Below are 27281 nucleotides of genomic sequence, written 5' to 3'. Positions count from 1 at the left end.
GGAGTTTTCTTAAGGAGAGAAAATATCCGAGCTTTGCAGGTGGGATGGAGAAGAACTTTTACTTCCCAACATGCACTGAACCAGTTGAAAAGCTGCCGGTGCCATAAGCTTCTTCATATTCTGTTTGTCTTGCTGTACTCATGACATGAACAGTGGGTTTCCTTTCCAATCCTATTTGCTAACCCTAAACAGTCTATAAAAATATACAACCCAATGGCAAGAAAGCCATAGATCATTGAATCACTGACACCTTCCAATGGCCCTCCTACCCTCTGTAGAACATTAACATGTGTTAATGTTCGCCAATATATATTTTTTAAAGCTACAAGCTGTTCCTGGTATAAAACTGAGTTAGAAACTATTCTGAGGTGGAGGAATGTGACTGAACACCTAACGAGGTTCAAGTATATTGTAACAATGTCAAGAAATCATTTTTCATGCATTAAATTATTCTACCATCTCTATTCTTCCCTGTGGCTGACAGATGTTTGGAGGAGAAAATACCTCTAATTCATTCTCACTAAGCTGTCCCACACATCTCTTTTTCATCTAAAAAGAATTCCCTTGTGATTCCACAAATGTGTGTACTTTCTGCACAGCCCAAGGACATACACAAAAATTTGCAAGGGGCAAGTGAGGGAGGACCCAAATCCTATCAGATAGTAAGAAAGGAAAACACCCTTCTGATTTCAATTTGTTTTGCCCACATATCTCCATGAGAGACTCCCGTGCTGGAAATAAATCATAGTAGGCATTTGTGATAACAGAATGTGTCTGCTTTCTCACATTTATCATTACATTAGAGGCATTTCTTGCTAAACACCTCTGGAGAAAAATCTACATTTTAAGAAGATTGGGTATTGTAGATTTAGCAACGTTGTACAGCTGAAAAAAGTGCACAGAAGGGCAAAGCAAATGATCAGAAGGCTGGAGCTTTTCCCCGTTGTGTTACAACATGAGTGGGGGGTTAAATAAATAATGGATGGGGAAATGATACAGATGTACATAATTATGCATGATTTGGAGAAAGTGAGTAGAAAGATGATTTGCTTCCTGCCCCGTAGAAGTTCAGGACAGACAGACAAAGTACTTGGTCACATGGGACATATTTATTTATTTATTTATTTTTAAATAATATTTATTGAGGTTTTAAAGGTTACAGATAAAACAGAAAAACACCAAATTAAACAAAAAACAAAACAATGTATCACATTAAAAAAAAGATTCCTTCCAGTAGCACCTTAAAGACCAACTAAGTTAGTTCTTGGTATGAGCTTTCGTGTGCATGCACACTTCTTCAGATACAAAAAGAATACCATACAAAGAAAAAAAAGAAAAAAAAGTTTAAGAAAAAAGGAAAAACAAAAGCAAGAAACACATCAAACCTTCACATAATATATCTTTCATTTGCTTGTTTCCTTGACCTCCTCCCACCTCCCTTTTTTGTATTCTAATTCAGTTAAATATTTCAGCAAATCCTTTCCCTCTTTATTTTGTCCTTATAATCTATCTTAATGTACTATAGTTTTACATTCTCTTCTTTCGCCAATTAACAATCCGTTTTTGCTTTTTTAAAAAATCTTATTTCTCCTTAAAATTAATATATCTATTTGAACTTAAACTAATAATAATAATAAACTCTTAAAACATTTCCACTAGGGTCATAAAAATTTCATTCCACGATTTTTCTCTCCCTCATTAAATTTTTACAAAATTTCCAAATATAAACTTTAAATTCCCAATCTTCTTCCACCGTCTCCTCTCCCTGGTCTCGGCCTCTGCCGTCCCTTCTGTCAATTCCAAACAGTCCATCAACCTGGAGATCTTATATCCAAGGCTCTTAACTCTTCTTCACGTCCCTTCTGCCGATCTTCTTCATAATCTTTAGTGCTAAAAAGCAGATCTCGGGGGAGCTCCATCCCAACAATGCCTTTATTCCTTCTTAACAGGGCAGCCAGATTTCCATAGTTAAAGCTAGGATCCATAAATCATTCCAAATCTTGTTTCAGAATTCCTCCAAATCCAAAGGCCCCCAAACCTCCAATCTCCTCCTGACCCAAATCCATATCCCAAAAGTCAATTGATCCCTGCATTGGGGAATCTCTCCAACTTTCCTTTTCTTCCAGTCTTCAAGATCTGGCTTTTTCTAGTTTCAGTCATAAAGGGCCTCAATTTGTAATCCTCAATTTGCATCTGTAAGGTTAAGGCTCCCCCTTGTATTACTTTAAGTTCGACCACAGCAACTTTCTCCTTCTCCTTTTCAACGATTTGTTCAGTCATGATAGATTCCTGTGCCGGATCCTTGACAACTTCTGTGTTGATACCCACTTTTGATCCCAAGATGTCAATTTTAGTAGCCATAGCATCTATCTGTTTATGAAGCTTTTCCAACAAATAGTTTGTCTTATAAAATGCAGACACTAAATCTTCCCTAACCGACATTCTTGGGATGTTCAAGGTCAAACTCTGGTTTCTCACAGAGCATCCAGCTGTAAGATAAGGACTGGGAGAAACCATATTTAAACTATGGAATTCACTTCCACAAGATGATGTGGTGGCCATCACCTTGAGTGGCTTTAAAAGGGATCTGGACAAATGTGTGAAGGATAAAACCACTACTAGTCATGACAGAGATTATATATGGCCTCCGGGATCATAAGCGGCATGCCTCTGAAGACCAGTCTCTGAACTGCGGTGGAAGAGGACCATAGGTCTCCTCGGCTGCCTGCAGGCTCCCTGGCGCACCTGGTTAGCCACTTTGAGAACAGGGGGCTGGATTAGGTGGGCTGTTGGTCTGATCCAGCAGACCTCTTATTATGTTCTTATGGCAGGGGAGACAGTGAGTTGTGACTATGTGAATAATACAACTGGAAAATCTCAAAACCAAGCAGGGGAGGAGACAAAGTAGGAGACAAAGGGAAAAGAACAATGGAAGGTAGGAAACAGGAAGCAGAAGACGGCTTAATAATTTAGAATGGGGAAATTTATCTAATCAGGAAGTGTCATTCAGTCAGAATCTATTATCAATTCCCCAGCTCTAAACAGATTTAGTCTAAACAGGAACAACATCCTATACTGAATAAACACATTCTACAAAATGTGTATTTTGAATCTAGACTTGAAGAAATGCTGCAAAACAGAATGGAGAAATTCGCTTAACCAGGATTTGAAGCTGATAGCAACTCTGGCTAAATGGAAATCTGATGAACTTTCACCTCTGTGAACATCTGCGCTGGAGCAGTAATGCCTCACGTTGATTAAGGTGAGCCAGGAGAGTACCGATCTCATGATAGCCTAACTACAAGTTTCTTAAATCTGCACTGCTCCATCATAACTTGTGATATATTTGCAAGACCACAATGAATGTTGCAGATGTTCAAAAAGGCCTGAGGTGAAGTGTGGTTTAGCCACCACAGAAGCCACAGCCCAGCTGCTCATGGCGCCTGAAGCAGCAGCAAGTGAGGGGGGCAGGGCAATTGGGTCCAATCTCTGCACCAGCTCCAAGCCAGTCTGGATCAGGCCCAATGTCATGCAGCAACAGCAGCAACAGCAGTGAGACAGGCCAATATGCTATAGTTAAATGGCGGGATGCTATGTTGCTGTTGGTGGTGGCTTCCCAACTCCCTACAGTGCTTTTCCCATTTTACTCTTTTTTGCTATCTACTGTATTTCACTTTTCTTCCTCTTTGAAAATGTTTCTTTCTCTCTTTGCCTACTGTTCTGTGCACAATTCTATAGTTGAACAGTAAGTGCATTTATCAAAAGTGGATAGTCAGACAATCCTTGGGTTCTTGCTCCTATCTATAAGGTGTCTGTAGGTAACTGTATGCATTACATAGTGCAGAATATAGTCACTGTTAATGAATTAGCAAGTACTAGAGATTGTTTATGCAGTTTTCCACAAAATTTTCATTATAGCAATAGTCTGTGCACCTCTGACAGCATTCTTGGCAGCAGTTACAGGAACAGCATCTTTGGGGAGAAAGCCATAAGGAAGAAGCTTATTAAATTTTGTAAATCATCAAGCTTGTCTGCAAATGCATGGCTTTGTAGTTGATTCAGTTGTTGGCTTTGAAAGTCTGCTATTAGGTCCATTAAACAGGCCCAGAGTTTAACTTGCCTTGTAAATTACAGAGAGAAGAAAAGGAGACACAGCACCTTGTTTTTAAAAGAATACAACACCTGCATTGCAGTACACAAAGAAGTATGTTGAGAGCACATGCTGCATACTGTTCTTCATGAATGTAAAGTGATGGACCTAGAGCCTGGATCTTGATCACCAGTCATGCAGATACCCAGTTCTCCATAGTAAAACTGAGCCAGGCTTTGCTATAAGATGGCCAGGAACCAGATCAGGTGCTCAGAGCCTAGGCTCAAGTATTTCACCAGGATACAAGGCAATTTCTCTCTGTACTGGAACCAAGTTACCTGTGATGTGAGTGGTCAGTTTGTGGACTATCACTCAGTTGCGTTGCCAGGGGCATTACCCCCGCCAAACTGCCATACCTTTGCAGCCCCCTCCCTTTACACCTGATGAAAACTCCTCCCTCTCCCTTTACAGCACCCCAAACCCCCCTCCCATCAGAGCTGACCCCAAATCACCCCTCCCTTTGCACCTTGCCAACCCCAAACTCCACCTCCAGTTACACCACTGGCAGGGGAGAGGGCAATGAAGGAGAGAAACTCCTTATCCCCTTCACCATCTCTTTGCACTCACACACATGCCGAGAGAGAGAGAGAGAGAGAGAGAGAGAGAGAGAGAGAGAGCGCGCTTTGAGAGGCTATTGCAGTGAGGAGGGGAGAAAGAAGTCTGTGTTTCAAAATGTCAACTTTTTCTCTCCTTCCCAAAGTAGCAGCCATGGCTGTGGCAGCAGCGTGGAGGAGAGGAGACCAAGAGCAGGCTTTCTCTCTGTCAGCAGTGGCAGAGGGACCGTAGGAAGGCTTGAAAACCCACCCTGCCTGCCTGCCTGCCTGCCTGCCTGCCTGCCTGCCCAGCTGCATCCACCTCCAGTTCCTTCCTCCTCACTCACCCGCTTGGCCGAAGAGCAGCCCAAGAAAGAGGAGCAGGCAGGACATGCTGGGGGAGCTCCTCAGAGCAGCCGTCCAGAGCTGCTTCCACTTTTCCTCCTTGGCCTGAGACTGAAATGGCAGCGTTGGCATGAGGTGGCTGTTTCTCTGAGACCCAACTGGACTGGCCATCACCCGCACCACTTGCCTGGGCCTCCTTTGCCTGCCCAAGCCGCCTGCCTGCTGTTCTGTTGTCGTGTTAGAATACGTGTGGCCATCTTTGGGCAGCCACAGAAACTGAAGTGTGCTGACATTCTTACAATCTTATTATATACAGTACTAATATTTACTTAATGTATTTTAGTAAAGCCTTCCTGTCATATTAACACAAACAAATGGTCCAAAATATTTTCAGGCCCACTTCAAGAGCCCTCTGGCCCAGGCTTGCTAGCTTTTGCATTCCATTCATAGTAGCCCCAAGGAAGGCAGAAGAGGAATAAGAATCATTTTAAGTTGCATTGACAAATGTCAGTACAATCGTATGCAACAACAGCAGCAAGGATACTCATCGCAAAAAACTGGAAAACTCAAGATCTACCCACACTGGAAGAGTGGCAGATGCAGCTGATGGACTATATGCAACTGGCCGAGATGACTGGCAGAATCCGAGACCTGGGAGAAGAGAAGATTGAGGAAGACTGGAAGAAATTTAAGATGTATCTACAAAAACATTGTAATTTGGTTGAATGTTAAGAAGGATGCTAGATTATAAAAAATTGGCCACCACTAAATTAGATTTAAATTTGATGATAAGTGAGACTAAAGAAAATATAAAAATTTTTGGAAGAATTGCTAGATTATATTTGAATGAGTGGACACGAGATTGTAAACAAGTTGATAATTTGTTTGGAAAAATCTTTTAACGATGTAAATGGGAGCGGGAGATGCGAGGGAGTCCAAAGAAGTGATGAAACTATGTTTGTGACAGAAGTAAGATTGTTTATTATTTGTGCATTCATATTCAAAAACTTTAATAAATATTTATAAAAAAAAAAAAAGACAAATGTCAGTATAATCAAGTTTTGGGAAATGATAGCCCCTCTCTGTTTGGGACACACTAGATCTCATTTTGAGAACGGAGTCAGGCGAAGACAACTACATGGCTGATAAGAGGTGTAAAAAGCAAATAAGATGAAAGTTGCGTGAAGGAACTGAGGGCTACTTCACACACACATTACTATTGATGGATCAGTTAAGATTTAAGAATACACTTACATGTATAACACACCAATGAGACCCATTTGGAAGTTTGCATGTTTTACCGGGACATGCATAAGAAAAGCAAGAATGACTGTAGAAGCCACTCCAGTGTACACCTGGTACCAAATCCATGTCTGTTGCCATGTGCAAAGTGGAACAGTCCTATGTGCCAGTAATTAAACACAAACAAGGCAGGTGCTTTTATATATGCCACAGAAAAGAGCAGCTAACAAATAACCTAGCACTCCACTTTAGAATTTAAAATCTACAGTGTAAATGCTGGCTTTTAAATCTAATCCATTACCATCACATGGTATTTAGGATTTTAGAAAAGATATGTAAACTATTTTAACACCCATCATGTTCACCACATCTACAAAAAGGTGAGGGTGGGTAGACAGCATTGTTGGCTTGTATTCTTGAACTGTTCATACCAAAAGTTCTGTCCACCAAAGCCCGGCCTATTTGCCCCCCTCTCCAAGTCCACCCACCATTCCTCTCTCCAATAACGCTTTGCATCCCATTGGTTATTTTCTCTTCTGTATGAGAGATATTTTCAAGAAGGTATCAAGTATCTTCAAAGCATTTTTAATGAGGTGCTACAACTGCAAGGGAGGGGGATCATAAAAAACATACCTAATTACCCTTAAGTTATTATAAAAAGTAGTAATTAATTATGCAATTATCCAAGGTTTTATGAAGTTTTTACCAAAGTCACCATCCTTCATAAGGAATGCCCCCCTGACATCTTTCATTATAGGCATGAGAAAGGAGATTGGCCCCTTTCCTCCCAGGGTGAACAGCAGTTTCAGGGGAATAACTTTTGGCATAAAGCGAAATGGTTAAATCCTGCACATATCCACCACCACCCCTTCCAAAATAGACTCATTCAATGCATTCATAAATGTAACATCACAACTAATTTGGCCTGGAATCTTGCACATATTGAACTCAATTGTTTCATTTGTATTTTATTCATATTCAGCTCAACTGTTTTCAACATATTGGATCCTCAAAGCCGCTTGTGAGAAGAACGCACTTGCATTTTGCAACGAGAGGGAATCCAGTCTCTATGGATGTCTCTCTCACACCAGCTGCCGCCTCACAAGCCGCATGATATAGTGTTCTGTAGAACCTGTTGACCTTCCAGAGTGGCTTTTTAGGAGCCCGGAGGCTGTCCCATTACAGGGATGGAAAAGACACACACATAAACACTTCATCTTCCTTATATTTTCTAGGTGAATATATCCAATTTATCCCAGAAAACCAAGAATTTCACTCATTCAATTGCTAGAAAATAACATTCATAATATTGTCAGTGCTTGACTAGGCACACTCCAGGTAGTAATCTGAACAAAACTTTAAAACAAAACCTGAATAAATGTGTGACAGAGGCTATAACTGCTTTACATTTATCACAACATTTCCTCCTTGTTTTTTTAGCAGCTCCCTTTACTCTGACATACAATGCAGGCTGTGTTAAAGGGCAGTGTGATTAGGAACCAATCAGGATTGAAGTTTTTCTTGAACAAAGGAAAATAAGATTAGTCACAAGCACTGGGTTTGCCTGTGTTGAACCAGCATGCTAGAACTGGGGGAAATAAACTCAAAGGATTGCTTCCAGGCACTGAAAATAGGTACTTTACATCCTCAGCTGACAACAAGCCCTTTTGTACTTTAGACAGATAATCACATCATTATGCTAAATTATAATCTATAAGGAAGTAGTACACCTAAATGATGAAAATTTGGCTCCATGCTGAAAATTGTAAATCATTTTATGCCAACTGTCAGCAGGAAGACTATTAATTCATATTGTTTCCATCTGAGTAGCAGTAACAAGCACCTTCCTTCGAGTCATCTCTGTTGTGGATTTGCAGGTTTGGTGCCAGGATAATGATCACTCTATAATCCCAAAGTCACAAAACACAACAGAAGTTTTAACAAAACTTTTTAAAACATAACGAAACAGGTATGCACACTTACTTGGAAGGTATGTATTACAATATTGTGTGTCCCAGAAGAATACTTTTTTAGAGTTCCTATTGAAACAAAGGAAATAGTACTGAACAGCTCGATGATGGATGGATGGAGGACAGAACAACTATAGCCATATCTTTTAACTCGGTGTAAATGAAATGGTATTAGGCCAACGTATTCATCCCAAACTTCTTATCTGGGAGGGGAAGACATCCTGGAGGTGTCCCCACCCCCAACCTGCCAGAGCCATCTCTTCACTGGCTCTCCTGGAGCAGATCTGGCCGCTGAGTGAGGGGAGACGCCACCCAGAGCCTGTGAGCAGCACAGCCAGCTTGCTTGCTTGCCCATGGAAGCGATGGGAGCGCATCCATCCATGCCCTGCTGGCCCCTTGAACTCCTTCTCTCACCACCTGCGTGCCCGGAGCCTGCTCTGCACCACTTGCGGTCCTCTTGGACCATTGTGGCAAGGAGTGAGAAGGGATGCTGGCTTGCTGAATGCACCATGGGGTGCCTGCCTTGATACTCTGACTTCTTGCCCTCACCTCCCAGCTGTGGGGACAGTGAAAGGGGAAGGGTTGTATGCACGGAAGTCCCAAAGCCGGTCAGGGGAGCTGTTCTGCTCTCCCTCTTGTATGGGGTAGTGGTTCTTTAACTGAGAATATGAAGTGTCGTTTAGGTTTTCTCCTCTGTGGGGAGGACAGCTTGGCAGCTGAAATGATGCTCCCAGACTGGAATGCTTACGTCTACTTGCCAGAAACTAGTCAGGGAGCTACTTCTGCTCCTCTTTGTGGCCACATCTATGCCCCCCTGCCACCTGAATAGTCAAGCCTGCTGGCAACTGAAAAGTGGCTGCTCAGACCTCTTTTGCAAAAACCAGCCAAGAACTGTGCTCTCTTGGCAGACAGACCATTGGGTAAACACCCTAGAAATTAGACCGAAAAGTAGTACAACCATGCCCCTTTATTTTACTTTTAAAAAGCATATCTGCTTAACCCCACCCCTCAACCTGCATCCACCACCCTGGGTTGTCTGTCTTCATGCGATGAAACCTTGGGAAGCAGCTGGTCCAGGGTTGTAGGAAGGAGCTGACATGCTGCCAGCAGAACCATCCTTCTCACAGTCACACCTTGTCGCATCCTGAACAGGGTGGAGGGAGGGGGAATATCAATAGCTGAAGCACAGGCAAAATTGTCATAGAATCATAGAATGGTAGAGTTGGAAGAGACCCTGAGAGTCCTCTAGTCCAACCCCTGCAATGCAGGTATCTCAGATGAAGTATCCATGACAGACAGCCATCCAACCTCTGCTTGAAAACCTCCAAGGAAGGAGAGGCCACAACTTCCGGAGGGAAACCGTTCCACTGTCAAAAGGCTTTTACTGCCATAAAGTTATTTCTGATGTTTGGTCAGAATCTCCTTTCTTGTAACTTGAAGCCATTAGTTCAGGTCCTAGCCTCCAGTGCAAGAGAAAACAAGCTTGCTCCTTCCTCCATGTGACAGCCCTTAAGATATTTGAAGATGGCTATCATATCTCCTCTCAGTCTCTTCTTATTCAGGCTAAACATACCCAGCTCCTTCAAACATTCCTCACAAGCCTTGGTTTCCAGACCCTTGATCATCTTCATTTTGATGAGGTCTAAGTCCCATTGGTTTTGATGTTTACTCCTGTGCAAGTGTGCGTAAAAGTAAAGCCTTCATTTTTTTTTTACCTCAAGTAAAAGGTGGAGCAGGCACCAGAATTATATGCCTCCAGACAACCTGTTTATTGAGCATCCATCTTAATTTGTTTGCAGGGAGATTAAAGGGCATTGGCTTTTTAATGAGCATTCATTCTGATTTGTTTTCAGAGAGGTGACATGTCAAAGGTAGGGCTATCACATATTTTCCAGTGCATTTTCCTAGCATGTTCCCTGTTGCAGAAAGTCTGATCTTTGGGGAAGTGCAAGACATCCCTGTCAACTATAATTGCACAACTTAGATTTTCTAGTACAGTAGTACCTCTAGTTACGAACTTAATTCATTCCGGAGGTCCGTTCTTAACCTGAAACTATTCTTAACTAGAGGCGTGCTTTCGCTAATGGGGCCTCTTGCTGCCGCTGCGCCGCCGGCACACGATTTCCATTCTCATCCTGGGGCAAAGTTCTCAACTTAAGGTAACTCTTCCAGGTTAGTGGAGTTTGTAACCTGAAGTGTTTGTAACCTGAGGCGTTTGTAACTCAAGGTACCACTGTATGCTAATGAAAATAGCAAGGAAGCACAGCAAGGAAGCACAGCTAGTCTATTTATCTATTTATTGCATTGTCTACAAATACATCTATGCCCTAAGTGGTTTTTCAGGAGCACAGTGGGGCAACACTGTGCCCCCACCCTCCCAACAGCAGTTACTGGGGTAGTGCAGAGGAAGGGCAGCAATGAGGAAGGGCTGTGTGGAAGGACATTTATGTCCTTAAATGCATTTTACTTTAATGACATCATTCCCGCCCCGGTTTGGGAATCTTATTTAAAAAATTACTTTGCCACAACTGACTGTATCGTTAACACAAGAGATGGATTTCAAGATCAGCTTCCCCTCTGGCCCCCCACCGATCCGGAAGACATCCATGACTTGATCGTCAAACTCAAAACAGGGAAAGCGCCTGGGCCAGACCTGATCCCGGCAGAGGCTATAAAATACCACGCGGACTGGTGGGCCAAGGTCCTGGCGACCATCTTCGATGCAGTTAACAACTCTGGAATGATCCCAGAAGTATGGAAGGACGCTGTTATCGTTCCAATCCACAAAAAGGGCTCACCAGATGACCCGGGGAATTACAGAAACATCAGTCTGCTCTCAATAGTGGGGAAACTGTATGCCCGCTTCCTGTTGAACAGACTTATCCAATGGGCCGAAGAGAAAAAATTAATTGGGCCCGAACAAGCTGGATTCCGCCCAAAACAGTCAACAATTAATCATATTCTAATTTTACAACATCTTGCCTGGAAATATTCCACCCCAAATGGTGGCCAACTCTGTGTGGCATTCATTGACCTAAAGGCAGCTTTCGATAGTATCCCCAGGAGCATCCTCTGGGAAAAACTCACCCGCTGGGGCATCGACAGAAGGCTTCTCTGGCTAATAATCAAACTCCATGAGAACTCAGCGGCTAGAGTGAGAATTGATGGGAGAGTCATCGAACAAGTCTATAGATTCCAATATTTGGGAGTTTGGTTACAACATAACCTCAGATGGAAGGCCCATGTAGCCTATGTTACAAATAGAGCCAAAGCTATCTCCTTGGCGATCTTGCGATTCTTCTTCACCGATGGGGCCCTTCATATCCCATCGGCGCTGAAAGTCTTCAAGGCCAAGGTGATCCCGACAATTGCTTATGCCATCTCAATTTGGGGGACTTTTGCCAACCTATCTCACCTGGAGGTCATTCAAAATCAGTTTTTAAGAGGGATATTGAAACTGCCCAACTGTGTAAGTAATACAGCGTTACGCATGGAACTTAATATTGTATCCCTGGAAAATGCTCTGTGGAAACACATACTTTGTCACTGGTTATCTCTATGGCACAATCTCCCAAACTTGTACTTGATACAATGTATGTGGAGAGATGATTTCCAGAGCCCATGGGTAAAAAATTTACAGCTGAAAATCACGGCAATGGGAATCTCCCCATCCAAATTACTAGAGCAGGACATAGTCCCAGCTAAAAGAACAGTAACCTGTAAGCTAGAGGAGATGGACTTGCAGCAGAAAATGGTCTTGGGCAATGGTACCTGCTCACCTCTAAATCTTGGTTTATTACCCCTCTTAAGGCTCCCAAACTATTTGAATTCCTTAACTTCCTCAGCTCATAGATATGCCTTTGTAAAGGCAAGATTCAACACCTTCCCATCGAACGTGCTGAGAAATAGATTCTCCAATGGACAGATATCACTCTTATGTGATTGTAATTGTGGGGCACCGGAATCGTTGCATCACGTAATTTTTGACTGTGCTTTTCACTTACCGGCCAGGAGCAAGTTTCTTGCTCAATATCTTAAGGGAATTGCCGATGATACGATTGAAGCCAAACTGAGATATCTACTAATTGATGATGACCCCCTAAGATCACTCATGGTTGCCAGATTCTTGATCAGCGTCCTATCCCTAAAGAAGAGAAACGGTCTCCTGTGTGGCTCAGATAACCCCTTTAAACCATGATCTATGTTTTAGGCGATAGCACCATTGATATCCTTGATTAATTTATGAGCAGAGGGCGATGTATAGGTTACAAATTTATTGTAATATATGATGGTGGTCTTTGTTTTTGTTTTGCTTCGGTTCCTGTTTGTCTTTTGTAAGTTTTGGCGATTTTAAATTTGGAGGTTTAAGTATAATATGTTGGTATGGGAAACTGTCGTGTAACGGGCCAATGGCCGTAATAAAGATCAATCCAATCCAATCCAATCCAATTAATGACATCAGTATTTTCTTAAAATACCACACATGTGCTTGGGAGGTAAGGGGTTCAATACTGGACTGGAGGAAGGGAGTCAGGGAGTGCTAACAGTCCATGAGGTTACACAATACTTCCCTTGCCCCCAACGCTGGCAACCCACGCTACACCACTGAGGCCGTGTGCTGTGTCTGAAGCCTTATGACCAAATTTAAGCAGGTTTCTGAATTATACACACATGTATGAATCCTGTTTCACAATCATGTGCATTTGGGGCACAATCTACTGCACACACAGAGAATGATTGCCTTGGAGCTCAACAGAGCTCATTTTCTCGTCCTCATTCTCTTTACGTATGCACACCCATTAATACCCACAGTGTAGCAAGTCAGACCATTACTGGAAAATTGAATCCTGGCAAGGAAGACATTCTGTCCACTCACAGATCCTGCACAAGCTTTTGGTACTTACTTTCAAAACCCACCATGGCCTTGGACTAAGGACAAGCAAATCAATATTTTTGGTATATGTCACCTTTATATTTGTATATTTCTGGTCTATAATATTTGCATGTTAATATGTGCATTAGAATCTTCATGAAAGTTCACTTTTGAAATGCATTTTATCTCAATATACACATAATAAGTGCAAAATTGAGTGGACAACTGTCTCCATCCCCATATTAATTCAACAAGGACAGGTCAGCCAAGTTGTTAGCAGAATTCTATTAGCTGCAACAGTTCTCCTCCTCCACCACCACAACCAGTCTAATTGTGGTGCAGGAGTCACAGTGCATGCGATGGGGAGGATGCACTGCAAACCCTCCCCCACCAAAATAAAAGCCCCCTTCACAATAATTAGACTTGAAAAAACATTGCCTATGATCTGATAGAGGGTTTCCCCCCAGCCCCATTTCTGTGAGGGGTGTGGATGAGATGCTGCAGGTTGGATGGGGCGGCCACAGAGCCTTCATCCAGCCCATGGGGTAGTAGTTCCCCATCCCTCCCGTGGCCCCAACTACCCTTGAACCCAACTAAGTTGTTTGCCCTATGTTGAATTACAGATTACAAATCCCTTGCAATAGGCGGCATCTTAAACCTTTCTGGAAAGCTCCATATACATAGATTGTAGTAGTAGCAGTAGCTGCATATCAAAGCATGTACCTGCCATACCTAATGAATTGCACCTGCACGGAGGGAGGGAGGGAGGAGTTTGGGAGCCCTATTGAGTCTTATGCTGGTCTTCTCCCTCTGCAGGCAACTGCAGCTACATGAGAATTATGCCATAAATGGGTTTGCCTAATTTGTCTGGTTTATTTAAGCCGCATAATTTCTCTCAGATGTACATGAAAGTTTTTAGTGCTCATTTTCAGACACTTTTATCTGATTAAAGAAATCTTCCTCATAAAACGGAAGGATGCTGAGTAGACAAGATATTGTACACAGCAGTTTAGGCTTCGGGGGTGAGGGAATAACAGTGTAATGCCAAGTGACTAATGCCACAGAGAGTAGGATTTAGCAAACAACACAACAGATTACAATTCAGTAAGGCTGCACTGTGTATAAAACCATAAAATATTACACTGAGAAGTATTAACAGGAGTACAGCATGCAAAACAAGCGAGGTAATTATTTTGCTCTTTTTGACACTGATTAGGCCTCAGCTGGATTACTACATTCATTTGGGGGGGAGCAAAATATGTTTGAGAGGACAGACAAATTGGAGTGAGTTCAGAGGACAGCAAGGAAAAAACGATAAAACGTTTGGGAAAATAGGATCTGTGAGGAAAGGGCAAGTGATTTAAACATGTTCCGTCTAGAGACAAGAGGACTGAAAGGAGACGTGACCCATCTACAAATTCACAGAAGGTTGCCTGAAAGGAGGAGGATAGAGACCAATTATTCTCATTAGTGAATGAGAACAGAACAAAAACTAATAGGCTTATATGGCTGCAAAGAAGATCTGAGCGGAATATGAAGGACAACTGTATGCCATTAGGAGCAGAACGAACACAGTAGCCAGAGTCTTCCTATACATGAATCTGGCTGGCTCAAAAGCATGCTAGGGCCATATTGTGTATTACACAGCAAAAACTGGGTTTGTTACCTTGTGTATATTTGACCACAGCCCATCCTAGCTCTTTTAGCCCTCTGCTGGCAAACAGGTCAAATTCATACCATACATTTTTAGGTGTGCACCTAAAAACATTAAAAGTCTGAAGAGGTCTTTAGGAGGGACCAAGAGGAAGGGCTGGCACAAATTGCAACTTTTAAGTTCCACACTTCTTGCAGTAAATCATATCATCATGATATTGTAATGTACACTGAACTCTGCAGTACTAGTGGAAAACAAGGGCAGGCCACATCAAATGGCAGTTATTTAGCATCAGAATGACAGACCTTTCACTCCACAGGTGCTCACCGGAGAGTAAGGTATAAATATTACCAAAAGGTAAATATGGAAGCAAGGAAGAGAGGGAGAGCGACCAGACTCAAATGGAAACCGTGTTCTATGTAGCTGTGTGGTTTTTGTGGCAAGTGACTTGCTGGGTCCCTCACCCAAGAACTTCCTGGAGGAGAAATCAGTGGGAAAATCCTCTATGTCAGTGGCTGCATAGAATGGATTATTCATTTATAATTAAATTTCTATCCCACCTTCTTCTCAGAGGAGCCCAGAATGGCAAATACAGTGGTACCTCCAGTTACATACAGACTCCGCTAACCCAGAAATAGTGCTTCAGGTTAAGAACTTTGCTTCAGGATGAGAACAGAAATCGGGCTCCGGTGGCGCAGCAGCAGCAGGAGGCCCAATTAGCTAAAGTGGTGCTTCAGGTTAAGAACAGTTTCAGGTTAAGTATGGACCTCCAGAACGAAGTACTTAACCTGAGGTGCCACTGTACATCAGAGCAATAAAAAATATAACAACATCATAGTCAAAAACATCTAAAAGCATCTAAGTGAAGAGAAGCTGTGACTGTGAGCTGTGTCCCACCATTGCTATAACAAAACCTCTTCATGCAGGATTTATAAATCAGTGAATCCATACAATCTTGTAGGGAATCTTCCAGCTGTGAACACTTTCATGGTGCTAACGCAGTTATTTTGAATCTTCAGTTCAAAACAAAAAATACAGATACTACCCCCCAACCCCCCTTAAAGGATACGCAGAAGGACATGACAGTAGTTCCTATGGTAATAAAACAACTAATGTTATTTTAGTACTCAAGAGTCACTGGATGACATGGGGGGAAATGGATGCCACATGAAGTATTTCCTGGCATTATTCATTGCAGAATACATGTTCATCTGGAACTGTAGTTAAAGCTTTCATAGGTTCATGGGTTTTATTTGCATTTCCCCCCTTCGCTTTAAGCTTTACTGCTTCGCTGACGGCAGTAATAGAAGGGAAGGCGTATTTGTCTTTCCCAACTGTCACTGATGACACAAGATAAGCAAAATGGATGTGGGTGTTTCTGTTTTGTTTCTTGCTAATGAGGCTTTTCAAGTATTTTTGTAATGAAATGAATTTGACATTCAAAGTGTTTATATCCATTTCCCTCAGCGGGGTTGCTTTGCGGGAAGAAAATATCTACAAAGTTTATGCAAAAAAGAAAAAGGAGGAAGGGGGAAAAGACAACATATATCTGACAAAGGCAGACAAAGGCCAGCTATAGAATTTGAGCCATTAATTACCCCCCCCCACTGCATTAATTTTTGTTATGTACTGAGTTGAATAGGATCCAAACTGCAGCAGTCTGATTGGTCCTAGAACAATAGGATTCAGAATGCAGCAGTCTGATTGGTCCTAGAACAATGCAGCAGTATGATTGGTTGGCAGGAACCACCCAATCATGCTCCAGATATAAGTGAATCCACAACCTGATTGGCTTACAGTAGAATTCCAGAATTAGCCAATCATGTGCAGCCCACTGTGTAAATAATGTATATAAAGCAGATACTTTGAGGGGACTTTCATTCATTCCTCCTCACCACTATGAGCTGAATGAAGAGCATAAAATCACTTTGCGACTCTGAGTATATTTCACTGGCGACGAAGGTGGGATCCCGCTGAGCTGACTGCCACACACAGCACCGCAGCACCGCCACCTGCCGCACCGCTGCCTCGCACCGTGTATCCAGGCTTCAGCTCCGGGACACAAGGAACTCAGAATGGCAACCGACAGCAGCTTCTCACCGTTCAACCCAGCATCTGGAGACTGGGAAGCGTACGCCTCCCATTTCACCTTCCTCCTAGAAGCCAAAGGGGTCACCGATGAAGAAGACGCCAAGAAGAGGGCAATATTCTTCAGCGTCTGCGGAGAGGAGACGTTTGAAATCGCCCGGGCTCTCCTTGCGCCTGAAGACGTCGCTACTGTTCCATACAAAACAATAATGGAACAGCTGAAGGGGCACTTTTCGCCACAGCCCTCAGTGGTGGCTTGTCGAAATGCCTTCTACGCAAAGCGGCAAGCCCCTGGGGAAACCATAACTGGGTTTGTGACCTCTCTCCGCCAAGCCGCCCGGTTCTGCAACTTCTCAGAGCTGGAGAAAATGCTTCGGGACCGCCTCATCGGTGGCCTGAAGGATGAGAAGCTGCAACGACGCCTCTATGCTAAGAAGGACCTAACGTTCCAGGTCGCTCTGGAGGAGGCCCTGGCAACGGAAGCTGCCAAGAGGTTGACGCAAGAAGCACGGCCGAGCCTGCCATCCCAACCGAGGGTCCACCACGAAGACCTCACCGACGACTCAGGATCTGACAGGGAGGAGGTGCACCGAGTACAGCAGCGCACTCAAGCAGCCCACATTCCACAGCTGCCTCGACGAGAAGGAGGGAACTGCGCAAGCTGCGGGGAAAGTCACGAGAGGAGGACCTCCGTTTCCGCAACGCAGAGTGCAGGCAGTGCAGAAAATTGGGACACATTGCCCGGGTGTGTCGGGCTCGGCCCACCCGACGCCAGGCATCAGATGACCAATCCAAGAACCCCAGGTCCCGGGGCCCAACGCACCAAGGCAATTCGACGGAGCTCACGGACTTCCAGGTATACCAGTTCCCCCACCCCAACGTAGAGAAAATTTATGTAGAGGTACAGATAGAGGGGGCCCCATGCCGCATGGAGCTTGACACGGGTTCAGCTCTATCCATAATCTCGGCAAGGACCTTAAGGAAACTGTGTCCTACTGCGGGTCCCAAACTCAGGCCGGCCCCATGCACCCTCCGGGACTTCCAGAAACGTAAGGTTCCCACAATGGGGGTGGGGACCTTCAGGGTGCAATACCGAGGGCGGACACGGCAACTGGACTTGCTTGTGGTCAAGGGCCCCTACATTAGCTTACTGGGATTGGCATGGTTTGGACCACTGGGGCTAGCCATCACCGGGGTGAACCACACTACCTTACAAGTGGACATGGACGCCATATGCAAGGAATTTCCAGGGGTTTTCGATGGGAAATTGGGACAGTATACGCCCCCCCCCATTGCTCTATAGCTTGACCCTGCAGTACGACCGGTCAGGCTCAAGGCCGGCCGAGTCCTGTTCTCCCTGAAACCCCGTATAGACGAGGAATTGGACCGGCTAGTGGAGCAAGGAGTGCTGGAGCCGGTGCCTAATGCCACCTGGGAAACCCCAATCGTCACACTCGTCAAGCCTAATGGTTCGGTCCGCATCTGCACAGACTACAAATGTACCATAAACAAGGCCCTCACGGCCCATGCATACCCAGTGCCAGTGGTCAGCCATGTCCTTGCCACCCTGGCTGGGTCGAAAATTTTTGGCAAGCTGGACTTGGCCCAAGCATATCAACAGCTGCCAGTAGATGAGGCCACAGCAGAGGCACAGACGATTGTGACGCACAGAGGAGCGGTCAGGGTTAAAGCGGCTGCAATTCGGTGTCAGTGTGGCAGCAGGCATATTCCAGAATCTAATGGACTCGCTCCTTAAAGGGATTCCTCTCGTCACCCCCTTCTTCGATGATGTGTTGATTGCCGGGCCCACACCAGAGGAGTTTGAGGACCGCCTCCGCACCGTTCTGCACCGTTTCCAGACGGCGGGTCTCAAGGTGAAGTGGGAAAAATGTCTACTAGGAGTGCCTCAGGTGGACTTTCTGGGATTTACGGTGGACGCAGAAGGGGTCCACCCGACTGGGGACAAGGTACGGGCCATTTGTGATGCCCCAGCGCCCAAGAGCAAAACTGAACTTCAGGCCTTCTTGGGACTATTGAACTTTTACCATTCCTTCCTTCCCCACAAGGCAGTGGTAGCAGAGCCCCTACACAGACTCCTGGACAAGCGGGCCCCTTGGGTGTGGGGCCAGTGCCAGGAGGCTGCATTCTAGGCAGTCAAGGACTTGCTTGTCTCAAACTCGGTCTTGGCACACTTGACGAGAGGCTCCCAGTGGTGCTAGCATGCGACGCCTCACCCTATGGTGCTGTCCTGGGACACCAACTCCCAGATGGAAGAGAGGTACCGGTAGCATACTTTTCCCAGACACTCAACGCAACCGAGCGGAACTACTCGCAAATAGACAAGGAGGGGCTGGCAATCGTGAAGGGAGTAAAAAAATTCCATGATTTCTTGTACGGGCGGCCCTTCACCGTGGTGACTGACCACAAGCCGTTGCTTGGCTTGTTTGCCCCCGAAAAGCAGACCCCCCCCAAATGCTGTTTCCTCGCGTCCTCAGGTGGTCAATTTTCATTGCCAGCTACCAGTATGCATTGATTCACCGCCCGGGGAAGGCGATGGGCCATGCGGACGCCCTCAGCAGGCTACCACTACCGGAAACAGGCCCCGACCCAGCACCTGCACAAGAGGTTATGAGCCTGGAGCTGCTTCCCGACCGCCCCATTCAGGCACAAGAAGTTGCACACCATTCCAAGAAAGATAGGGTCATCTCCCGGGTCCTGGACTGGGTGTGGAGGGGATGGCCCAGCAGCAGCCCTGGGCCAGAATTCGCTGGCTACACAACCCGCAAACATGAACTGTCGGCCCACAAGGGGTGCCTGTTATGGGGAAGCAGGGTCGTTGTTCCCCAGCCCCTCCGCAAAAGGGTCCTCACAGCCCTACACGAGACACACCCAGGGGTAGTAAGAATGAAGGCCCTGGCCAGGAGTTATGTGTGGTGGCCAGGGATCGACGGAGAGATAGAGGCCTGGGTCAAACACTGCCAGGCCTGCCAAGAATCCCGCCCAGATCCCCCAAGGGCCCCAGTCCAGTCCTGGGAGTCCGCCCGAGCACCATGGTCACGCCTGCATGTGGACTTCGCTGGCCCCTTTCAGGGGAAAACATTCTTCATAGTGGTGGACTCCTACACCAAATGGCTGGAAGTCGCACTGGTACCGTCCACTTCTACATCCGCAGCCATCCGGGTACTACGCAGGCTGTTTGCAACCCACGGGCTCCCTGACACTCTCGTCTCAGACAACGGGACTGCATTTACGTCAGGAGAATTCCAAACCTTCACAGCGCAGAACACCATTCGCCACATCCATTCGGCGCCATTCCACCCTGCCACCAATGGCCAAGCAGAACGCATGGTGCGGACCACCAAGGACACCCTTCACCGCATGACGCAAGGGGATTGGGAGTACCGCCTTGCCACATTCCTCCTAGCACAGCACAGCACCCCCAGCTCAACGACTGGCCGGAGCCCCGCTGAACTACTAATGGGTCGGCGCCTTGCAATCAGATTGGACCGCCTTCACCCCGATAGAGCTCAGCATGAGGTAGTGGTGGGGAAAGGCAGGAACCCCCGCAAAGAATTTTGGGGCAGGCCCAGCATGGGTACCCACCACAGGTACCAGGGTCACTGGCCCCATGTCGTACGAGGTGCTAACGGATGGGGGGCAATGCTGGCGCCGCCACTGCGACCAGATACGGCGACGATTCCCGGGAGAAAACCAGGAGGAGGAAAGGTCAGAGGAGTCCCAAGGGAACAGAGGGGCAGTGAGGCCCATAGAGCAGGAGGGGCCAGCAGGAGAGGCAGAATCAGTAAATACAGAGAGGACCTGCGAGGCCGAAAGGACACCGGAACCAGAACCACGACTGAGCGAGCCGGTTGCGCCAGACCAAACAGCCCCATCACAGCCAGCATCCTTGGAACACGAGCCAGAACCTGAACCCCGGACCAGGGAACACCACAGGCCGCAACGCACACGTAGGCCGCCGGCGTACTTCGAGGACTATGAATGCGACCTCCCGGGCAGGACTGGAACTTAGAGGGGAGGGGTGTTATGTCCTGAGTTGAATAGGATCCAAACTGCAGCAGTCTGATTGGTCCTAGAACAATAGGATCCAAATTGCAGCAGTCTGATTGGTCCTAGAACAATAGGATTCAGAATGCAGCAGTCTGATTGGTCCTAGAACAATGCAGCAGTATGATTGGTTGGCAGGAACCACCCAATCATGCTCCAGATAAAAGTGAATCCACAACCTGATTGGCTTACAGTAGAATTCCAGAATTAGCCAATCATGTGCAGCCCATTGTGTAAATAATGTATATAAAGCAGATACTTTTATTCATTCCTCCTCACCACTATGAGCTGAATAAAGAGCATGAAATCACTTTGCGACTCTGAGTATATTTCAATTTTGTATACCAGTAACTGTTGAGTCAACAGAGGCTTCAGCTGGGAACCTCGAAGTCTGTGGTTGGGGCCTGACACACAAAGTTCAGAGTCTCTTTCATGTAACTAAAACAGCAGGGATATTCAGCTTCAGCCCCAGTGGTGGGCAAGAAGTGTGAAGGCTCTGACTTTGCAAGATCCAATATTAAATCAGTCCTATATGTGTGGGAAGTTCCTAGTTTGGGCATGAAGGGGGGGCTGAGGGGGAGGAGTTTCCAGAAGGATGCAGGAACACTAGAAGCACAAAGACATATACCCCATGCGAAGTCCTGGAATATATTATATTTAATAAATGGATGGGCAGGGAGCACCAGGAGCCTAGTATTTAGCACTTGTCTAATGAGGCAGAATATTCCATGAGCAACAGCATCCAGATTCCACAGCTCAAACCTCTAAATCAGTGGGTCTGCCTTGGGGTCCCCATCCTGGCTTCAGCTGCTGCCGCAGCCTGACTACGGCCTTATCTACACTTACCTTTTGTCTCACGCTTTCCAGGCTTTTAAACCTCCAGGCCCAAGCACACTTTGTTTTGGCCTTAGAACTTTCCCCGCAAAATCCCGCTCCTTAATGCTGAAGCACAACAAATGGCAATTCAGGTTTTCTGCATATTGTCATTTGCTCTGATTCCAGAGTGATTTAAAGAGTGGACTTTCATGGGGAAAGTGTCAGGAGAGAGAGAGAGAGGGAGGGAGAGAGAGAGCGCGCACTTGGACATGGAGCTTGAAAGCATGGACGATGCCTGAAAAGTAGAGGAAAGATACCGTAAGTGCGGATAAGTCCTATGTTACACACATACAGAATTTTACCTGTGAGTCCTGCAAGATCTGCCTCCTGCTATGCTGATTTAACTCTAGAAAGGCAGGAGGCCAAATTGATGATGCCGATGGTAAGGATGTAAGAAGAACCAAAGACCTGTTTAATTCATCATCCTGTTTTCCACTATGGCCAGATACACATGGAAAATTCACCAAAATCTTCACTCCCATTTCATCATTTGTGAATGCAATTATTACGGTTTTGAATAACCCTAAAGTTTTCTGGAGAACCGGACTCTCCCTTCCAGTTTCCTTTTCACCTCACTTTTTAGAGCTTTCCTCTTTTGAAGTCAAATGTGACTGTGATGGACTTCCTTGGCCACTTGCAAGTATGTTGAATATGATAACACTAAATTTGAATTCAAGATCTATTCCAGACAATGAATGAGAAACATTATGCTTTTTTTAAAAAAAAAAAAGCCTCATAATACTCTCTCAAGGTAACTTTACCGTAGTTGAATTGCTAAAGGAATTATTAGATAGACATCTTTTGATAAAGCAATTCTCAGCAGATTTTAATTTCCTTGGGGGAGGGGAGGAGAGGAGAAATCTAACTCTCAAAGCTTTTTGTGTCTCTGTAACTGACACTCCAGATGCAAAAGATAAGGAAAAGGCATTATTTTCAGGAACATATTGGCTCACTTTTGCCTTTATGTTTTTCATTTATGAGGACGAAGAGCTAAGCAAGCTCTCAAGCAAAAAGCAGTGTGGTTTTCTGATTAGAACAAAGTGGGGGCCAGAGAGAGAGAACCAAATAAAGGATGACTTTTAATGTTTTTCTGGATCTGCTGTGTGACTGTAGAGTTGTTCCACTCTTCTGAGCTTTTCCAAATGCAAAATGGGATGAGACACAAGCCTTTATTCCTACTGTTTTGAAATTCATGTTGATAGCAAATCCAACACAAAGAGAAGTCTACATTTATTTCAGCCATGCTGTTGTGGCAAGTAAAACCTTCATTTTAAAGTGGCTCCTCATATACTCTCTCAGTGCAACACACACGGTTCAAGCATCCTTCCTCTTGTCCCACAACTTCTCCCCAGGAAAACCTGCTCTTTACTGCTGAATGCCAATCAGGTTTTTTCTGGATTGACGTTTACCCCAATTTAGTACTAAAGAGTGCATTTTCTAGGAGAAAGTGGTGGGGCAAAGGCAAAACCAATTGGACCCATGCCTAGCAAGCACCGGACAAGGGAGAAATCACTCAGACTTGTGGCTTCTAGACTCAGGGCAAGCAGAACGGTGGATGAGCCCCTCTCCTGGTTCACCTCCAAACAGCAGACACAGAATGCAGTGAGCCATGTTTCACGCAGTGGTAAATGAATCAATGCAGTCTTCTTTATGAACAGAATAAAACTTTTACTTGAAGAAAATAAACTTGTTCATAAACAGCATAGTTAAAGAGCATGCACAGAGTGCTCATAGCAGCTATCTTAGTCTTCGGAGGCACAGATCTTAGTTTCTGATTAACTGGAGCCTGGAGCCGCTCTGTCTGCTACTCACATAGTGAGCTGAGACTGACTCAGACTTGGAAGAGAGATGGCCGGTTACATTTACAGGGAACCCAAGACGAGTCACGAGTCATAGCGACCTGGCAGTTTACTGCTAACAGTTACTGCTAGCAGGCTTGAAATGATTGTGTAGGACCAGACAGCCCTTCAAACAGGGTTCTTCTCTGTAAAGAAGGAGAACAAGCCCCCTAAGCCCACCCCAAATATTAAGGTGTAGCTGTTTCTAAGCAGGAGCATTAAGTCGAAGTGCATTATTTGCCCAAGAGGTGAAGAAATCAATAGCAAAATTCAGAGTGACTTTATAAAAGTAAGGATGCACCTCTTAAGTTACCAATTACAAGAAGTTTTACTTTTTTGACAGCCACAAATCACTAATGGAAACATTTAGGGGTCAAAATGATTCACTACAAGCTATGCCTTAAAAGGTTTTTGGTTTTTTTAATGAATTTATGCTATTATTACACATTTAAAAGATAAAACCAAAACCATTACTGTTTTGGTTAGTTGGAGGCAGAGTGAGAAAAAGAGTCAAAGTGAGTTTTGCACTTGATGGAGAAAATTTTTATTGTTATCACCCTGGCCACCAGGAGTATTGTGTATGTAGTTTTCACTCAGGTCCGCGTCAGTTACTTTAGGCGGAAACCCTGGGTTGTTGTTGCTACAATGTTGACAGCCGGCTGCCTATAAAAGCAGGCCAGCTGAGCTGTTTGCTGTTCAGTTCTGTTCCAACTTACAAATAAAGAGCTGCTTTGGAGAAATCACTGCATCTTCTGCTATGTCTACCCACTATTTAACACTGGCGACGAGGATGGGATCGATGGACATCAGAACACAGCCATACGCGGCCACCCTCTGAGCTGAGCTGAATCACAGAGCTGAAACACTGAGCGAAATCACAGAGCGGAACCAATTCAGAGCTGACCGTTCTGGCTAGAGCACTATGTTCCATCCATCGCTTCCACGTCGGCATCGGAACCATGGCTTCACTCGTGCCTCTACTGCCATTTGCCCCAGCCTCTGAATCATGGGACTGCTACCTCGCTCGGTTCGACTGCTACCTTCAAGCAAATGAGCTGACAAGAGGGTCTGTAGAGCAGAAGCAGGGCCTCTTCCTCAGCCTTTGTGGCCCTGAGGTGTTCGCGATGGCCCGAGTATTGGTTGTGCCTTTAGCAGTTCAGGCAGCGCCGTGGGACACGATTCAAGAGAAGCTCCGCAACCACTACGTGCCTAAGCCGTCCAAGATTGCTGCCCGCCATGCATTCTACCACCGGAAGCAGGCAGAGGGGGAGTCAATCAACAACTACACCACCGCCCTCTGAGAGGCTGCAATGCACTGCGAGTTCCGAGGCTTAGACGATGCCCTGATGGATCGAATCATCTGCGGGGTCCGGGACATCTGTCCGCAACGGCGTCTCCTCGCCAAGCCAGATCTCACGCTGCAGAAAGCCATTGAGGAGGCCGTGGCCTCAGAAGCTGCTGGGATCCGCAAGGCCAGCAGCCCGTCTCACACTACCGCTGTGCCTGACCGTCCGCCGAGTCCACTCACGGCGGTTCCTTTGACAGCAGCAGAGCCAGGGAACTCGGGCTCAACGCCACATTTGGTCGCACCACAGTCGCAGCCATAATCGGAAGGCCACCCGGACTCTGGTACTGGCCCTTGGCGATCCAGCAGGGTTTCCAAGTGCCTAGCCTATTTAAGAGGCTATGTTCACTGGACAAACTGCACATGGAAAGCTGTATGGTGAACAGGGTCAATTAATATGCTTATGTGCCTTACTGAAACCAATAAGGGTATTGCTGTATGTAATGGAACCACTATGATTGTAACTAATGCCTTTTCTCAGTGGGGGGTGTGTGTGTGTTATGTATTGAAGTTCTCACCCTGGCCACCAGGAGTATCGTGTAGATAGTTTTCACTCAGGTCCACGTCAGTTACCTTAGGTGGGAAACCTTGGGTTGTTGTTGCTACAATGTTGACAGCCGGCTGCCTATAAAAGCAGGCCAGCTGGGCTGTTTGCTGTTAAGTTCTGTTCCAGCTTACAAATAAAGAGCTGCTTTGGAGAAATCTCTGCGTCGTCTGCTATGTCTACCCACTATCTAACAGTTCTGATATTCCTGGCTCCCAGAAATAGCCTGTAAGATACTTGGCTGGCTTAAATGGTGAAACTGTCTGTTAACTTCTTTTCTGTCTGTTCAACCTGTGTATATGTCAACAAACTGTTACAGTAATTTCAATAGACATTAAAGTCTCCAGAACCCTTTCCTAAAAAAGGGAACAGATTCTGTCAAATGTCACTCCTAGAATATCTTACCATTCACAGTAGGGAGATGCAGGAGAGCCATGAAAAGGTCTGTGTCGTATCCTTCCATATGGAGCCAGGGTAGCCTCATCACCAGGAGCCATTAGTAGGATTAAAATGACCAGGTAGTTCTACAACATCTGAAGGGTACCACATTGGTTACCCCGGCCCCCACCTAGAATACAGCTGCAGCCTTTGGAAAGAAACCTAGATGTAGAATGGACTTTTGGCTACAGCGACGTGAGTGGTTTTTGTAAGTTGTCTTGTCAGGAGTTCTCTTAAACACTGGGTGAAAATGTTTTAAATAATAATAACAACTGATTGAGCAAATAAATAAATAAACAACACACAATTTGGAGAGTCTTGGCCAGGCAAGAATCATGTAGGAATTTTGAAAGATGTTAAAAGATTAGTGAAATCTCTCGAGGGGGTGTCTCACTGCTATGCAATTTTAAGAAATGTAAATCCATCTTCTTTTACTGAGTCTAGTAGGGGGAATATATATTATAAATAAACACCAGCTATTTTTTAAAAAGAAAAAAAAAACCACCAATGTGACACAAGACATTAGGCAGAGAAAATTGAATGTGGGTGTGGAGACACTGCACACAAACATGCACATGTGTAATTAAACCTTTAAAGTACAGCTGAGTGATTTTCTTACCCCAGTCCAAGATTTATTAATACACATGTCAATGTCAAATCTAATAAAGGCACTGTGTTAATTGTAATTGTAGAGCCAGCTGCTAACACCTGTCAAGGTATTTCTGGCGCAGAATATGCTCATTGTGTGTGAGCCTGGTGACAGCCCTGAGTACAAACAAGGCAGTCTTTTATTTCCACACTCTGTATTTCAAAAGTTGGTTTAAGTGTCAAATGAGTTGCTTGCTTTGCATCACTAAAACCATGAGATGTGATGCTGTTCTGTGCAAACAGAAATCCAACACTCAAGAAAGGCCCAAGAGTAAAATAGCATGAGATTTGCTAATAAGCACTAGGTAGAGCTGCCCATGGAATTTGCCTAAAGCAAACTCCGAGGTCAACTTGAAGAGTCCTGCTGTGGCAAAAAAAAATATTATTAAGGACCTAATGTAATGACGTGCTGTACAACAGCAGATGCCCACAGGCTTACAGTCAAGAATAGAAGCCATCATCTTTTATTCAGAAAATGCTTAAAGTTCAGCACTATACAAAAATACTTAAAACACAGAAACATAAGAGAATGGGAAGCTCGATTCCTGACCTTTGTATCAGTAACTACAGCAGCCATGTGGGATACGTTGGCTCAAGAACTGATAGATTGCTGTGTTTGGGTTGCTGCTTTTAATGTAGTCCGTCACTGGGTTCTGCGGTTCAGTGGATGGG

The 27281-nt window shown here is 45.1% G+C and overlaps 1 long non-coding RNA gene across 1 annotated transcript in view; it reads right to left on the bottom strand.

The window, feature by feature from the left end:
* Positions 1–27281, bottom strand: part of LOC309339968 — a 100333-nt gene that overhangs the window by 12404 nt on the left and 60648 nt on the right. The gene's annotated exons all lie outside the window — the stretch shown is intronic.

The sequence above is a fragment of the Podarcis erhardii genome (genome assembly GCF_964252035.2).
Source record: "Podarcis erhardii genome assembly, chromosome: 4".
NCBI classification, from domain to species: Eukaryota; Metazoa; Chordata; class Lepidosauria; order Squamata; family Lacertidae; genus Podarcis; species Podarcis erhardii.
This window is presented reverse-complemented; position numbering and strand designations above follow the sequence as displayed.